At 36.2% G+C, this 18424-nt stretch overlaps 1 protein-coding gene across 3 annotated transcripts in view; it reads left to right on the plus strand.

Annotated features, from left to right (window-relative positions):
* GLCE (glucuronic acid epimerase) overlaps positions 1–18424 on the plus strand; it is a 123903-nt gene that overhangs the window by 43868 nt on the left and 61611 nt on the right. For 2 of the 3 annotated variants that reach the window (XM_036932322.2, XM_036932321.2), the window contains exon 2: positions 12315–12405. The exons of the other annotated variant lie outside the window; for it this stretch is intronic. The gene's annotated coding sequence lies outside the window, so the exon portion shown is untranslated. The remainder of the gene's footprint in view (positions 1–12314; positions 12406–18424) is intronic. 3 annotated transcript variants of the gene reach the window in all.

The following is an 18424-nucleotide window of genomic DNA, read 5'->3' on the forward strand; positions in this document are numbered from 1 at the left end:
TAATTGAATGTCTACTGAGAAGATTACATGGGGGAAGTAAGCATACAGATTTTCAGTAGATGCCATTTTAATGGGTATTGAAACTGAACTGGCCTTTGTGAACTATTTAGTGCCTACGCACACACAAATAGCGTCAGTTAGAAAGGATATAGTTCCAGATATGTCACATTATTAAAAAAATGTGTTTCTGGGGAAAATAAACCTAAATTCTTGAAGCAAGCCATTTCACTTCTAATTGAATGTAATATTAGGAAAACAAAAGGCCTTAACGCAAATACTCTTCCTCACAGAGGTTTTTTTGTTTTTCATTTGAAATTAGTCGACTGCAGACTGACTTTTTAAAAAACATCTGATTCTTCTAAATAAAGTAGAGCAGTGTAAAATTGCTGCTAAATTTGCTAACACAACTGAAAACAATTGTATCCTTAAAAACATTAATCATTGAGTTTTATTGAAATACAAGTAGTTGGCTGAATATGAGTTTTAAAAATAACTAAGATAAACTTAGAAGTCAAATAGATTAAATAATGTGATAAAGGTGTTCAGGAGTGGCAGTACCTTTGTGCTCTTGACCCGTGAACAACATGGGTTTGAACTATTTGTGCGTCCACTTATATGTGGCTTATTTTCAACAAATACATTGGAAAATGTTTTTGGAGATTTCCGACAATTAGAAAAAATGTTTTCTTTTCTCTAACTTTATTGTAAAAATACATACAAAGTATGTGTTAATCAACTGTTTAAGTTAGTGGTAAGACTTTTGGTCAACAGTATGCTACTAATAATTAGGTTTTGGGGGAGTCAAATTTACACATGGATTTTTGACTAAGGGGTTTGGTGCCCCTATGCCCCATATTGTTCCAAGGGTCAACTGTACTTAGATTTTTAAAAATTTAATTCCTGTAGTGTATGGGTTTGAATGTTTTATATCATGTGTATATATAGTATAATGGAGGCTTGTAGTTCTTTATTAGTTGAGGTAAAGTAAACTCTTGCAGAAGAGTAGAATTAATTCTGAAATGCTATGTAATCTGATTTATATCCCTGCTTCACCTTATCCTACTTAATTAAACAAAGCAGTTTTTCCCTGATAATAAAAGTGGAAACAAATGATTAATGTTTGCTTTTTCATTTTTAGAATGCTGTCTATGCAATTGAAGTAAAATTAATCATATTTTTTCCCCTCTCTGAAATTCTCTGACTGTAAATCAGTATTCTTTGGGAAAAAAACTTTAATAAATGTTCTTTTCTGATGCCATTAAGCAGTAGGTGTCAGGATTTACTCTTTAATTAGGTGGGATTCTGATTGCTAGCAGAATAGACTCCTTTGCAGGTGATGTACTGCCCAGGAACTGACATTTAGGCTATTGATCCCCCAGTGATTCTACATGTCAGGACTGAGCTAAGAAATTTGTCATTTGCTTTATGTAACCTAAAAGTGACCAGAATAAACAAGAGGACTTTTTACAGACCAAAGGAAATACCCTGGAAAAACCTTGGTGACTTAAATGTTATCTATTTAAGTATCAGAAATTCATTTTTTTAAATGAACATGTAGCACAATTGATTTTTTTGTATGAATGAATTATTAATGAATTTTTAACCTGTTTCTGGATACATGTAACCATCACAATCAATATCCAGACAGTTTCATTAGTTCATAAAATACCTTGTGCTATTCCTTTGTAGTTATACCTTCTTCACCTCACGCATAACCCCTGGCAACCGGCCTGTCATTTTAATTTTGTCTTTTCAAAAATGGCCATTACACAAAATCACACAGTATGTAAGCCATATGAGACTACTGTACATGCCTTTACTCAGCATAATGCCTTGAGATTCATCTAAGTGGTTTTCCTTTTCATGGCTGAGTAATATTCAGTTGCATGTACCACACTTTGTTTATTCATTTCTTCATCGGAGAACTTTGAGGTGTTTAGGTTTTTAGCCATTTTGAATAGAGATGGGATAAACATTCATGTACAGACTTTGGTGTAAATATTAGTTTTCATTTCTCTTAGGTAAATACATGGTAGTAGGATTGCTGGATCATATGGTAAGTGTACAATTTAACTTTATGAGAAATTGCTGAACTGTTTTCTAAAGTAGTATACCACTTTGTGGTCCCGTCTTCAATGTGTGATAGTTCTAGATGTTCTTTCCACTTGTCCGCGCTTTGTATGGTCAGTCTTCTTAATTTTAGCCATTTTAATAGGTTTGGAATGATGTCTGATAATGGCTTTAACTTGCATTTTCCTAATAGCTAAGATGTTGAACATCTTGTCATGTGCTTTCTTGCTATACATATATCCTATTTGGTGAAGGGTTTGTTCAAGTCTTTTTCCATTTTTAAAAATAATAGCAACTTTATTTTGGAATAGATTTGTATATAAAAGTTGCAAATATAATACAGGGAGTTACTCTATATCCCTAACCCAACTTCCTGTAGTAACATCTTACAAAATGAAAACCAAGAAACCAACATTGGTGACTTTTATTAACCAAATTCTAAATTCTAAACTCAAATTTGGCCAGATTCCATTAGTCTCCTTTGTCTGTTCCACGATCCAGTCCAGGACTCCACATCTCATTTGTCATGTCTCCTTAGTCTTAGTCTCCTATGGTGTGTGGCAGTTTCTTAGTCTTTCCTTGTTTCTCATGAATTTGATAGTTTTTGTAGAATGCCTCAATTTGTGTTTGTATGTTGTTTTTCCTATGATTAGACCAAGGTTAAGGATTTTAGAGAACATCAGAGGTGATAGTGATGTGAAATGCCCTCCCCATTACATCATATCAGGGAATACATGATAACACCACTTGGTTAGTATTTGCTAGGTTTTTCCACTGTAAAATTACTATTTTTGACTTTCCATCCTCTATTTCTTGGAAGTGAATCACTAATTCCAGCCTATACTCAAAGTGGTGTGATTAAGCTTAATTTTATGGATGGGGGTTTAACTACATATGTCATTAGGAATTTTTCTGTAAGAAAGTTTGTCCTTCTCTTTCATTCACTCATTTATTCAGTCATTTATATAAATATGTATACTTTGTACATTGGCTTTCAGTCCAATACTATGTTTTTTATGTTGTTGCTAATATTATTCCAATTCCAACCATTGAAGGTTGTTTGGTAGCATGTTATTTAGTCTCCACTTGTTTGTTTTTTTCCAGTTTTTTACTCATAATTGATTTTTGGTTTTATACTACTGTGGTCAGAAAAGATATTTGATATGATTTCAGTCTTAAGTTTTTTGAAACTAGTTTTGTGACCTAACATGACTTAGAGAACATTCCTTGTGCCCTGGAAAAGGATGTGTGTTCTTTAGTTTTTGGATGGAATGTTCTGTAGATATCAAGTCCATCTGGTCCACTGTGTGATTCAAAACCACTGTTACCTTATATTAATTTTCTGTCTGGACGATGTATCCATTGATGTAACTGGGGTATTAAAATCCCTCACTATTATTGTATTACTGTCACTTTCTCCTGCTTTGTCTGTTAATATTTGCTTTATATATTTAGGCCCTCCTCTGTTGGGTGCATAGATATTTACAATTACTATGTCCTTTTGTTCGATTGATCCCTATAATATTATTTGTTACCCTTCTTTATCTCGTTACAGTCTTTCAGTCGATTTCATTTGATATAAGTATTGCTACTCCAGCTTTTTTTCATTTCCGTTTGCATGGAATATCTTTTTCTGTCCATTCACTTTCAATCTGTATTTGTCTTTAGGTCTGAGTGAGTTTGTTGTAGGCAGCATATAGATGGGGCTTGTCTTTTTATCTTTTCAGTCACCCAGTATCTTTTGATTGGAACATTTAATTAATTTACATTTAAAATAAGTATTGATAGGTATGTACTTATTGCCATTGTATTGTCTTCTGGTTGTTTTATAGTTCTTCTTTGTTCCTTTTTTCTTTTGGTCTCCTGTGATTTGTTAACTTTCTTCAGTGTTATGTTTGAATTCCTTTATTTTTGTGTGTAAATATTAGAGGTTTGGGGTTTGGGGTTACCTCAGGTTCATATATAACACCCTATGTCTATAGCAGTCTGTTTTAAGTTGATGATGGCTCAATTTCAAACATATTCTAAAAGCATTACCTTTTTACTTCCTTTATGTATTTGATATATTTTATGTCTTTTTATTTTGTGTATCCCTTAACTATTGTATAGTTGATTTTAGTACTTTTACTATCTATTTGTGTTTACCAGTGAGACTTTTCTTCCATAATTTTCTTCTAGTTATGGCCTTTTTTTTTTTCTGCTAAGAAGTCTCTTTGACATCCTTGTAAGGTCAGTTTAGTGTGATAAACTCCTTTAACTTTTGTTTGGGAACTATCTCCTTCAATTCTGAATGACAACGTTGCTGGTTATTCTTGGTGGTAGGTTTTTTCCTTTCAGCACTTTGAATATATCATGCTGCTGCCTTCTGGCCTGCAAAGTTTCTGTTGAAAAATCAGCTGATAGCCTCAAAGGTAAGTGTTTGCTTTTCTCTTGATGCCTTTAAGATTCACTATTTAAGTTTTGTCACTTTGATTATTTTGTTTCTTGGGTGGCCTTCCTTGGGATCCTCTTACATGGGCACTGTCTTTGCTTCTTGGACCTGGATGCCTGTTTCCTTCCCCAGGTTAGGCAAGTTTTCAGCAATTATTTCTTCAAATAAGTTTTTAGCCCCCAGGGACCCCTATAATGTGAATGTTAGTATGCTTGTTGTCACAGAGCTCGCTTAACTTCTCCTTATATTTTAAAACAGTTTTTCTTTTTGCTGTTCAGCTTGGTTGCTTTCTACTACACTGTCTTCCAGGTCACTCATCTGTTCTTCTGCATCTTGTAATCTGCTGTTGATTCCCTCTAGTGTATTTTTCATTTCAGTTATTGTAGTCCTCAGCTCTGACTTATTTGTTTATATTTTCTATCTCTTGAAATTCTCACTTGAGTTCATCCACTCTTCTCTTTAGTCTGGTGAGTATCTTTATGACCCTTACTTTGAACTCTTTATCAGGTAGATTGCTTATCTCCATTTTGTTTAGCCCTTTTTGTGGTGGTTTGTCTTCTTCTCATTTGGAACTTACTGCTCTCTGCCTTCTTGTTTTGTTTGACTCACTGTGTTTGTTCCCGTGTATTAGATAGGTCAGCTCTGTCTCCAGGTCTTTAAAGTAGTAGCGTTATGGAGTTTGCGTCCTGTGGTGCCCAGTTGCACAATCCCCCCTGGTCACTAGAACCAGGTGCTGTGGGGTATTCCCTGTGTGATTTGAATGCACCTTTCTATGTGGTTGGACTGATACTGCTGCGACCTTGCTGGTGGGTGGGTCAGCCCTCAGCCTTCTGCCAGCAAGGACTGGGTGAGACGACTGTGGGCCACTGGTAGGGAGGGCTTACATCAGGCATGGCTGCCTGTGGGGCCTTCCTGTATCTGTGGGTGTGCTGGTGGGTGGGGCTGGCTTCCCTCCCTTGGCAGGAGTTGCTCTGGAGGTGCCAGTCCTACCAGGGCTGCCTGCTGGATGTGGCAGGGCAGGAATTGCTTTGGAGGGGCACCTGCCAGGGTGGGCGGGTTGGGTGGGGCAAGTCCACAGGGGGATGCTAGGGCAGGATAAGTGATGATGGTAGATAGATGGAAAGTGCCAGAACTGGCTCCCACCTGTGTCAGGTCAGCTAGGCTGAAGGAGGGCAAGAAAAAAGTGGCACTTGCCAGCATTCTTCCCCTGGAGAAAGTTCTGCAGATTTCTGCCCCTCTCATACACATCCTAAAATTAATCAATAAATCTCCTTCGTGTACAACCCAGGTGCTTTTCAAATTGCTGCTTCTGTTCTGGGTCTCAGACCAATTGATGTAACATCTAGCCCTTTAAGAGCAGACTTGGTTTCTTACATCCCTCTGGCTCTCCCCGAGTTAAGCTCCACTGATCTCCAAAGCTCCTAGAGTTAAGCTCCGTTGATTTTGAAAGCCAGATATTAATGGGTGCAGTGCAGGTCCCCAGGACCGGGGATGCCCAATGTGAGGCCTGATCCCTTTGCTCTCCTGTGCCTCACTCCCCCCAACCTGTGGGTTGCTACTGGGGGAGGTGGGGTTTGAATCCTAACCTTATTTCTGCCCTCTCTGCCCTTCTTGATGTGGCCTTCCTTTGATGTCATCAGCTGTGGAAGATCAAGTCCTACAGTCTGCAGGTCTTTTCAGAGTGAGTTACATTATGCGTAGTTGCCACCTTCATTGTCTGTGGGAGAAAGTGATCACAGGAACTTCCTACTCTGCCCTCTTCCTCAGCTTTTCCTGTATATATTTCTTGTAAGTCACAGTATTGCGCCTGTGCATCTGCTTTGTAGTCAGTCATTTCCACATCTCTCCAATCCCTGACAGACACTAATCTCTTTTCTTTTCATGTAAATTTGCCTTTTCCAGTGTGTATGAATGCAGTCATATAATATGTAGCTTTTTGGGTCTGACTTCTTTCACTTAGCAAAATGCATTTCAGATTTATCCATGCCATTGAGTGAGTCAAACAGCTCATTCCTTTTTATTCCTGTAGAGTATTCTATTGTGTGGGTCACTGTTGGTTTATCCATTCACCTTGTTGAAAGAATTTTATAGGTCCGAGATAGAGCAGCTTCTGCCCAGGATACCACGTCTGCCAAGGAGAACCTACTGTTTCTTTGTAAATGCTTTGCTTGACCAGAAATGCAATATATCTCGTCAGTCAGTCAAACACCTGGTCAGCTCTGGGCCTGCTCACCCCAAAGTTGACTGTGTGTCTCTAGCCAATCAGATACTTTCTATATCTTGTCAGTCAGTCAAACACCTGGTCAGCTCTGGGCCTGCTCACCCCAAAGTTGACTGTGTGTCTCTAGCCAATCAGATACTTTCTATATCTTGTCAGTCAGTCAAACACCTGGTCAGCTCTGGGCCTGCTCACCCCAAAGTTGACTGCGGGTCTCTAGCCAATCAGATACTTTCTATTTTTCTCTTCTTTGTTCCTTATTCTTTATCCTGTAAAAGCTTCCTGCTTTCTGTCCCATTTTTGCGGTACTCACAATGGAGACTGTCCATGAAGTGTTAAGTTTGTTTCACCTGAATTTTTTCCTTTAGTCATTTTTTTTTAACAACATGCTGAAGGACATCTTGGTTCCTTTCAAGTTTTCAGTGTTTAGGAAAGAATACAGCTTCTGTTAAATTACATACAGATTTTTTTGTGAATATAAATTTTCGGTCTACTTGAGTAAATATCTGTTGGGTTGTTGTATGGTAGATAAGTGTGGATTTAGCTTCATAAGAAGCTGCCAAACTGTTTTTCAATGTGGCTGTTCTGTTTTTCATTCCCACCAGCAATGAATGTGAGTTCCTATTGCTTTACATCTTTGGCAGGATTTTGTATTGCCATGTTTTGGGGATTTTTTAGCAATTCTAATCAGTGTGCTTTCACTCATATTTAAATTGGATTTTTTTTACTCTTGAGTTAGGGAGTTCTTTATGTATTCTGGATACAAGTTTTCTGTTGAGTATGTGATTTGTAAGCATTATCTCCCTCTCTGTAGCATGTCTTTATACTATTAAGCTGTTAATTTTGATCAAGTATGATTTATCACTTTTTGATTAATGGGTTATGTTTTGGTGTCATATCTAAAAACTCTGCCTAGCCCTAGGTCACAAAGATTTTTGTTCTTTTTTATTTTTTGGTAGAAGTTTTATAGTTTTGTATTTTACATTTAGGTTTATGATCCATTTGAGTTAATTTTTATATAGACTGAGAGGTTTAGGTCAAAGTTCATTTTTTTCTTTGCATATGGATGCTCAGTTGTTCCAACACAATTTGTTGAAAAGACTATCCTTTTCATGTATTGTCTTTGTAATTTTGTGAAAAATCAGTTGACCATGTTGTGTGGATCTATTTGTGGACACTATTCTGTCTCACTGATCTGTGTGTGTGTGTCTTATTGCCAATATCACATTGCTTTGATAACTATACCTTAAAGCTTTAAAATTGGGTAGTGTGGTTCCTCCAACTTCTTTTTTTTAGTAGTTTTGACTACTTTAGTTCTTTTGCCTTTCTGTGTTAATTTTAGAAGCAGCTTGTTTATATTACAAAAAATCCTGGGCTTTTTATTGAAATTGCATTAAATCTATAGACCAGTTTGGGAGAGAACTGAAATTTTTACTGTTTTGAGAACTGAAAGTTTTCCACTCTCTGAATACAATGTCTTTTTACATCTTTTTTGACTTACTTCACCAGCATTTTGTAGGGTTTAGCATACAGATCTTAGATATAAGCATGATAAAACATATATAAGTATTTTGACTTATGGAGCTATCTTAAATTGCATTGTTTTAACATTTTTGGGTTCCAAATTGTTCATTGTGTAATACACAGAAATGTAGTTGATGTTGACCTTGTATTTTTTGGCCTTGATAAATTCACTTATTAGTTCCAGGAGGGGTTTTTTTTTTGTTTGTATTTCTTGGAATTTTCTATCTAGACAATCTTGTTGTTTGCAAAAAGGGACAGTTTTATTTTTTACTTGCCAGTTTTATCAGTCTGGAGTTATTTCTTTGTTTGGTAGATTTCATTAGTGAAACCATCTGTGCCTGGAAAGTTTCCTTTTTGAAAGTCTTTATAAATTCAATTTATTAAATAGTGAATGTTGGTAGTTTTTGGTTTCAGAAAACTGGTCCATTTAGTTTAAGTTGTTGAATTTATGTGCATAGAGTTGTTCACAGTATTTCCTTATTACCCTTTAAGTGTTTGTAAGAGTTATTGGGAAATCTCATGTAAACTGATGTTGATCATTTGTGTCTTATATCTCTTTTTGTCTTTGTCTTGCTGTATTGACCTTTTCAAAGAGCCAGTTTTGATTTTATTGATTTTCTGTAATTGTTCTTTCATTTTCTGCTTTTATCTTTAATTTTTCCTTCTTTCTACTTGCTTTTTTAATTGCTTGTTTCCTAGTTTCTTAAGATGAAAGTTTAGATTGTTAGTTTTAGACTTTCCTTTTTTCCAATATAAACATTTAATGCTATAACTTATCCTTTAAGTACTGCTTTAGTTGCAGCCCACACATTTTGATGTGTTGTCTTATTTTTCTTTAGTTCAAAATATTTTCTGTTTCCCCTTGAGACTTCTCTTTGACCCATGGATTACATATAAGTGTATTTTAAAATTAACTGCAACTTGGAGATTGCCCTGGTATCTTTCTGTAATTGATATCTAGTCTAGTTTTATTATGGTCAGATAACATCCTTTGCATGATTTCAGTTCTTTTAGGTTTGTAAAAATTTTTCATGGTACAGTATATTAGTTTCCTATTGCTGCTATAACAAATTACCATAAACAATGGTTTAAACAGCACAGATTTATTATTTTCAAGTTCTGGAGGTTAGAAATTTGAGGCTGGTTTCATTTGGCTAAATTCCAGGTGTTAGTAAGACTGCATACTTCCTGGAGACTCTATGGGATAATGTGTTTCCTTGTTCTTTCCGCCTTCTAGAGGTACTCACTTTCCTTTGCGCACTTTGCGCATGGCCCCTTTCAGCAGTGTCTCAACTACCTATGTGTGGCATTATATTTAAGGAATGTTTCTTTCTACTATTCTTTTAATTGGTGTGTTTGGATCTCTTACATTTAATGTTATTGCTGATAAATTTGGATTTATGTCTGCCATTTTCTTTTTTTCTTCATTTGTTGCCTGTTTTTTTATTTCTCCATTTTATTTTTCCTGCCCTTTTTTTTAAATTACTTTTTTATTTTGGGTTTTTTTTTTTAGGTTCTATTTTGTTAAGTATTCCATTACGACTTACTGATTTTTTTTTGTAACTATATTTTGGACAGGTTTTTTTTTAAGTGATTGCTCTAGGGATGCTTAACTTTTCACAGTCTACTTAGAGTCAATATTTTACTACTTCAAGTGACACATAGAAACTGTACCACCATACAAGTCCCTTTATTCCTCCCTTTTATGTTTAGGTGTGTTACATATTATATTATATACATATTACAATTTGTACATTGAAAGCTCCATCAGATTTTATGCTTCTTGCTTTCAACTATCAAACATTATTTTAAAGAATTCAAGAGGGTAACAATAGTTAATTTATTCAGGTATTTAACAGTAGTGCTGCTCTTCCCTCATTCCTGATGTTTTAAACTTTTTTATGGCCTTATTTACCATATGTTGGAAGAACATCCTCTAGCAGTTCTTTCAAAGCACTTCCACTGTCAACACATTTTCTGAGTTTTTCCTTCATCTAAGAATGTCTTATTTCACCTTCATCTCTGTAGGATATGTTTTGCTGGATATAGAATTTTCGGTTGACAGTTCTTTTCTTTTAGCGCTTAAAAATGTTCTAGTGTCTTCTGGCCTGCATGGTTTTTACATGTAGAGAAATCCACAGTCATTTGAACACTTTTACCCATATAAGTAATGTTACATTTTTCTGATTACTTCCAAGATTTTTTGTTTTCAGTTTTCTAAAGTTTTATTAGTATATATCTGTTCATGGATTTCTATTTATTTATGGGGCTTTGCTGAGCTTCTTGACTCTGTAAGTTTATGTCTTTCAACAAACTTGGAAAATATTTTCTTAAAATATTTTTATTACACTGAACTCTTCTCTTTTGATACAATGATTCTAGTGTCACAAATATTGGACCTGAAGTATTGTTCTTTCTCTCTCTCTCTTTCTTTGTCTCTCTGTTGTTCTCATTGGATAATTTCTATTTTATATTATCCCATACAAAGTTAACTTTTTCTTGTGTCCTCTTCTTTTGACTATTGAGCTAATTTAGTGAGTTTTTTATTTTGGTTCTTGGCATTTTTCCATTTCTAAGATTTGCATTTGGTTCTTTATCTCTTCTATTGCTTCTCTGAATTTTTCTATTTTTTCATTTGTTTCAAGAGTATTTGCTCTTACTTGAAACATTCTATAAGAATTGCTTTAGTATCTTCCTCAGATAATTCTAGCATCTGTGTTTTCTTGGTGTGGGCATTTTTTTCCATCCAAGATAAGATTTTCCTAGTTCTTCATATGTCAAGTAATTTTGGATTATATCCTGGACATTTTAATTATTACATTATGAGATTTTGTTTAAATCCTATGAAGAATGTTAATGTATTTGTTTTTGTAAGTGATCAACCAATTTAGGTTCAACCTACAAGTTCCTGAGTTGTGGTTACAACATTAGTTCAGTTTTCAGAGACTTTTAGATGCTCTGAAGATCTATCTGAAATGTGCACCATCCATCCATTGGCCAGTCTGCAGCTTGGCTGATAGTCTGTCCCATAGGTTAGGTTTCAAAATCTGGGTGCATTTGTTTGGGTCAGATCCCCACATGTGCTGCTTGAGGGGGAGTCCAGGAGTTTATAAACAACTTTGAACTCTTCCTTCTGTGGGATCTCTCAGTAATTTCTGATTCCCTGGGGCACCCCTTTTCCACTCTGACCAGAAAGGTGGGGCTTTATATTTCTCTAATTGCACTCCCTGTAACTGCCAAGTCGCAGGGAGAGTGGCAAGATAACAGAGAGAGGGAGAAAAAGAACAGAGATTCACCACATCCTCTTTAGACTATAGCTTGTCTGATCAGAGAGGTGTTCCCCTCCCTCAGAGTTTTAGGGTCTTGGTGGCCTCCATTGCTACAGCTTCCATAAGAGGCTAAGCTTAAGAGAATGGAGAAGAAAGTTGGGGGTGGATTTCCACACTTTCTTGTGGATGTTAGGAGATTCCCATTCCCTTTCCTAGAGGCAGCATTAGAGGGCTTCTTCTGGCACCTGCTCTGTCTGTGCTACACTCACTGACAACTAAAAATCAGTGAGTGATTTAATCAGTGACAACTAAAATTATAAAACTAAAAATTACAATTTTTCAGTTTTCCTGAGGTTCTGACCTCAGAAAATATTTTCATGGTTCCTTTACCATTGAAATAGCTAATGTTCAATGTAACAACTTCCAAATATGAGGGTACTGTGATTTTATGATTTTATGTTTACTGAAGGTGTTGTATATTCATAATCAGATTATGATTATGCTTAGTAAACGAGTTGGCCTCTTCTAGGTTTATGGCTGTATTAATAAGTTAGGGCTGGACGATATCTGATCTGGAGAATTGCATACTGGATAATACTATTTCTGTAGGACTTCAGATTGGGTTCTTCTTACCGAATCTGCTTGCTACTGTTTACTTTTAAAGAGTCCTCACATAGCTGTTTCATGTATTCTATCCAGATATTATAGCTACATTCATTTGGAGAGACAGATTGGAGTATAATTACCCCATTTTATCTGAAAATGGAGTCTGACTTAAAAGTTTTTAATTTTTTTTCTCTAGGAGTTTGAGAAGAAGCTGAAGTTTTGATCAAATATACTTTGAGGTTGTAACCGGACATGAACTAGAGTTTAGATATTTTCATTTGATTAAGGTAAGATTGTTCAAAAAATTAATCATGCCCTTATACATTTTTAGACTTTTATTTTAATGTGTGCTTTCTTAACACATTACAATTTTTCAGTTTTCCTGAGGTTCTGACCTCAGAAAATATTTTCGTGGTTCCTTTACCATTTAAATAGCTAATGTTCAATGTAACAACTTCCAAATATGAGGGTACTGTGATTTTGTGTTTACTGAAGGTGTTGTATATTCATATTCAGATTATGATTATGCTTAGTAAAGGAGTTGGCAAACTATGATGTGCAGGCTGGTCACCTGTTTAGGTAAATAAAGTTTTATTGGAACACGGTCACACCCATTCATTCCATACTGTTTCTGGCTGCCTTAACACTACAGAGACAGAGTTCATTAGTTACAGCAGTGAATGTATGGCCTGTAAGCCTAAAAATCTGGCCCTTTAAAAAAGTTTACTGACCCTTTGCCTAGAAAACTGGCTCAGGGTGTCTTACTGTGTTGTATATTTATTATATGTGAAGTGATAGCTGATTTTAGTTGTCAGTGAGTATTGTTGTCTATGAAAACTAATTAGAGATTTGAATATGCATATGAGTATATGTGCTTCTACCTCAAGCCAAGTTGAAGTGGAGGGTCTGTATTATTTCTTAAAGAGGTATTAATTTTCTGAAATTTAAAAATAAGGTAATGCTGTGAGCAATTAAATGTCAGGTGCTTATTACTAAGTAGAAGTCTCAATTTTGCTTAGATTATTAAAAATAAAAGTATATGATAAAGGTCAAGGATTTTCATGCTCTTAAAAACATTCACTTAACTTTATTTAATTGTATATTGTCTTTCCCAGTAAATTTAAACAAAACTATTGATATTTTGAGAGTAATGATTATTTTGTTTTCATCTGTCCTAGGATTATAAGTGGTTTAGAGTATATGAAGTTTTAAATCAAAACATTCTGACATAAAACTATGTTTAGTGCTTAAGGTTCAAATTACATTTTCTCTGAGGTTTATATTGAATTATTTATACCTGTTTGTTACTCCTAAAATTACGAGCATTAAAAAAAATGTAAGAAAAAGATGACAAGAGGTGAGACAGAGGCTTCTCCCAAAACCACATATAATATGAAAATATAGTTAATACAACTAATCCTGAAAGAGCAACAGGAAAGAAGGCTGCGCCAGACTGCACACACCTGGAGAAAAGAACAGACCTCACGGAACAGGGTAACGTACCAAAGCTGTGACCCAGCGGAATTTAAGCCTTTCCCCCACCCAAGCTCAGTAGCAGGAGGAAGAGAAACGGAACAGGGGGTAGGAAGAGGCCTAGGACTGCTGAACACCGAGCCCTGGAGATCCGCTCTGGGAGCACAACCCTACATGGCATCATGCTCTGAAGATAAGTGGGGTTGGAAAGCTAATACAGGCAGAATATTTGGAGAGTTTGAGGTTCCAGCTGCTTGTGGAATCCAGGGATCCACATCTGGCTGCTATGGGACAAAAGAAAGGCAGGCAGTCTGAGAGACTTCCTAACAGCAAGAGGACAGCTTAAACAGCAAGGATTGCACAGAGCTTGCTGCTCAGGAGAAAGGACAGATGGACAAAGTTATCCAGGTGCACTCAGCCCAGCAAGTTGGGAACTTTCAGGAGCTTTAGGCGCTCCATCTCCCTGGCTGGCTTTGCAGCTCCAAGGACCCCACTATGATATGCAGCCAGCTGTGCCTTCCTGCTGGCACCAGCTTACAAAATGGCAGCCCTTGCCCTGGCATCAGGCCAGTCAAACGGAGGCCCCGCCTATGGCAGCAACAAACACAAAGCATAGAGGCTTATACCTGTGCACTCAGCCCATTGGTTCTGGCAGTGGAGACAGGGGCAGCAACTGAGAAGCAGGAAACAGCTCTTTCCTCCCCCAGGCACCAGCGCTGCCCCCCTGTGACCCCTGACATCACTCCACAGGCTGAGCAGCTCCGCAGAATAGAGCTTCTGGGCACTAGAGGGTGCCATATACAAATATGAAACATCAAAGGAACCTAGTTCAAACCAAACTCCCACTAACATCAGAAAAAGGGCCAAGTGAAACTGAACTCATCAATCTTCCTGAAAAAAATTTCAAAATAAAAATCATAAACATTCTCATGGAGGTACAGAAAAATATTCAAGAACTCAGGGAAGAATTCAGGAGTGAGATTCAATCATTAAAGAATGCAATATCTGAAATGAAACATACAATGGAAGGTTTTAAAAGCAGATTAGATGAATTCGAGGAGATGGGAAATGAAATAGAAATTAGAGAACAAGAATACAAAGACGCTGAGGCAAAGAGAGAAAAAAGGATCTCTAGGAATGGAACAATATTGAGAGAACTGTTTCACCAATCCAGATGGAACAATATTCACATTATAGGGGTACCAGAAGAAAAAGAGAGAGAAAAAGGGATAGAAAGTGTCTTTGAGGGGGTAATTGTGGAGAACTTCCCAAATCTGGGGAAGGAGATAGTCTCTCAGGCCATGGAGAGGCACAGATCTCCCAAAACAAGGGACCCAAAGAAGACAACACCAAGACATAATAATTAAAATGGCAAAGATCAAAGGTAAGGACAGACAATTAAAAGCAGCCAGAGAGAGAAATAAGATCACATACAAAGGAAAACCCATCAGGCTATCATCAGACATCTCAGCAGAAACCTTACAGGCCAGAGGGAGTGGCCTGATATATTTAACACAATGAAGTAGAAAGACCTTGAACCAAGAATACTTTATCTGCAATATTATTATTTAAATTTGAAAGAGGGATTAAACAATTTCCAGATAAGCAAAAGCTGAGAGAATTTACCTCCCACAAACTGTCTCTACAGTGTATTTTGGAGGGACTGCTATAGATGGAAGTGTTCCTAAGGTTTAATAGCTGTCACCAGAGATAATAAAACCACAGTAAAGAAAGTAGAACAGTTAATTACTAAGCAAATGCAAAATTAAATCAACTACCCCCAAAGTCAATCAAAGGATAGACAAAGAGTACAGAATATGATACCTAATATATAAAGAATGGAGGAGGAAGAAAAAGGAGGGAAAAAAAGGAAAATAAAAGAATATTTTGTGTTTGTAATAGCATACTGAGTTAAGTTAGACTGTTAGATAGTAAGGAAACTACCCTTGAATATTTGTTAACCATGAATCTAAAGCCTACAATGGCAATAAGTACATAACTATTGATAATCACCTAAATGTAAATGGTCGCAATACATCAATCAAAAGACATAGAGTCACTGAATGGATAAAAAAACAAGACCCATCTATATGCTGCCTACAAGAGACTCACTTCAAATCCAAAGACATACACAGACTAAAAGTGAAGGGATGGAAAAAGATATTTCATGCAACTAATACGGAGAAAAAAACCAGGTGTTGCAGTACTTGTATCAGACAAAATAGACTTCAAAACAAAGAAAGTAACAAGAGATAAAGAAGGACATTACATAATGATAAAGGGGTCAGTCCAAAAAGAGGACATAACCATTACAAATATCTATATCCAACACAGGAGCACCTACATATGTGAAACAAATACTGACAGAATTAAAGGAGAAAATAGAATGCAATGTATTCATTTTAGGAGACTTCACACCACTCACTCAAAAGGACAGATCAACCAGACAGAAAATAAGCAAGGAGATAAAGGCACTGAAGAGCACATTAGAACAGTTGGGCCTAACAGACATCTACAGAACACTCCACCCAAAAGCAGCAGGATGCACATTCTTCTTAAGTGCACATGGAAGATTTTCAAGAATAGATCATATACTAGGCCACAAAAAGAGTCTCAGTAAATTCAAAGAGATTGAAATTGTACCAACCAACTTCTCAGACCACAAAGTTATGAAACTAGAATAAATTACGCAAAGAAACAAAAAAGCCCACAGACACATGGAGGCTTAAAAACTTGCTCCTAAATGACCAATGAATCAATGACCAAACAAAAACAGAGATCAAGCAATATATGGAGACAAATGACAACAATAATTCAACACTGAAAAATCTGTGGGATGCAATGAAGGCCATGCTAAGGGGAAAGTATATTGCAGTACAGGCCTACTGCAGGAAAGAAGAACAATCCCAAATGAACAACCTAAACTCACAATTAACAAAACTAGAGAAAGAAGAACAAATGAGGCCCAAAGTCGGTAGAAGGAGGGACATAATAAAAATTAGAGCAGAAATAAATAGAATCGAGAAGAATAAAACAATAGAAAGTATCAATGAAAGCAAGAGCTGGTTCTTTGAGAAAATTAAAAAAATAGATAAACCCCTAGTCAGACTTATCAAGAAAAAAAGAGAGTGTACACCCATAAACAGAATCAGAAATGAGAAAGGAAAAATCACTATGGACACCACAGAAATACAAAGAATTATTAGAGAATACTATGAAAAATTATATGTTAACAAACTGGATAACCTAGAAGAAATGGACAACTTTCTAGAAAAAGACAACCTTCCACTGCTGACCCAGAAAGAAACAGAAAATCTGAACAGACCAATTTCCAGCAACAAAATTGAATTGGTAATCAAAAAACTACCTAAGAACAAAACCCCTGGACCAGATGACTTCACCACTGAATTTTGTCAGACATTTGGTGAAGACCTAATACCTATCCTATTTAAACTTTTCCAAAAAATAGAAGAGGAGGGAATACTTTCAAACTCATTCTGTGAGGCCAGCATCACTCTAATACCAAAACCAGTGAAAGACACCACAAAAAAAGAAAATTACAGACCAATATCCCTGATGAACATAGATGCAAAAATACTCAACAAAATATTAGCAAACCAAATTCAAAAATACATAAAAAAGATCATCCGTCATGATCAAATAGGATTTATTCCAGGGATGCAAGGATGGTACAATAGAAAATCCATCAACATCATCCACCATATCAACAAAAAGGACAAAAACCACATGATCATCTCCATAGATGCTGAAAAAGCATGTGACAAATTTCAACATCCATTAATGGTAAAAACTCAACAAAATGGGTATAGAGGGCAAGTACCTCAACATAATAAAGGCCATATATGACAAACCCACAGCCAACATCATACCTAACAGCAAGAAGCTGAAAGCTTTTCCTTTAAGATCAGGAACAAGACAAGAATGCCCACTCTCCCCACTTATATTCAACATAGTACTAGAGGTCCTAGCCACTGCAATCAGACAAAAGAAAGAAATGCAAGGCATCCAGATTGGCAAAGAAGAAATCAAACTGTCTCTGTTTGCAGATGACATGGTATTGTATATAAAAAACCCTAAAGAATCCACTCCAAAAGTACTAGATCTAATATCTGAATTCAGCAAAGTTGCAGGATACAAAATTAATACACAGACATCTGTTGCATTCCTATACACTAATGATGAACTAGAAGAAAGAGAAATCAAAAAAACAATTTCATTCACAATTTAATCAAAAAGAATAAAATACCTAGGAATAAACCTAACCAAACAAGTGAAAGACCGATACCCTGGAAACTGCAAGACATTCATGAGAGAAATTAAAGAAGATACCAAAATAAATGAAAATACTTCCAGTGCTCATGGATATTGTCAAAAATGGCCATCCTGCCTAAAGCAATCTACAGATTCAGCACAATCCCTATCAAAATACCAACAGCATTCTTCAATGAACTAGAGAAAATCATTCTAAAATTCATATGGAACCACAAAAGACCCCGAATAGCGAAAGCAATCCTGAGAAGGAAGACTAAAGCTGGGGGAATTACGCTCCCTGACTTCAAGCTCTCCTACAAAGCCATGTCAAGACAATTTGGTACTGTCACAAAAACAGACCTATAGACCAGTGGAATAGACTAGAAAGCCCAGATATAAACCCAAGCATATATGGTCAATTAATATATGCTGAAGGAACCATGGACGTACAATGGGGAAATGACAACCTCTTCAGCAACTGTTGTTGACAGCTACATGCAAGAGAATGAAACTGGATTATCGTCTAACCCCATACAGAAAAGTAAACTCAAAATGGATCCA

The sequence above is a fragment of the Manis pentadactyla genome, chromosome 11 (assembly GCF_030020395.1).
Source record: "Manis pentadactyla isolate mManPen7 chromosome 11, mManPen7.hap1, whole genome shotgun sequence".
Lineage (NCBI taxonomy): Eukaryota > Metazoa > Chordata > Mammalia > Pholidota > Manidae > Manis > Manis pentadactyla.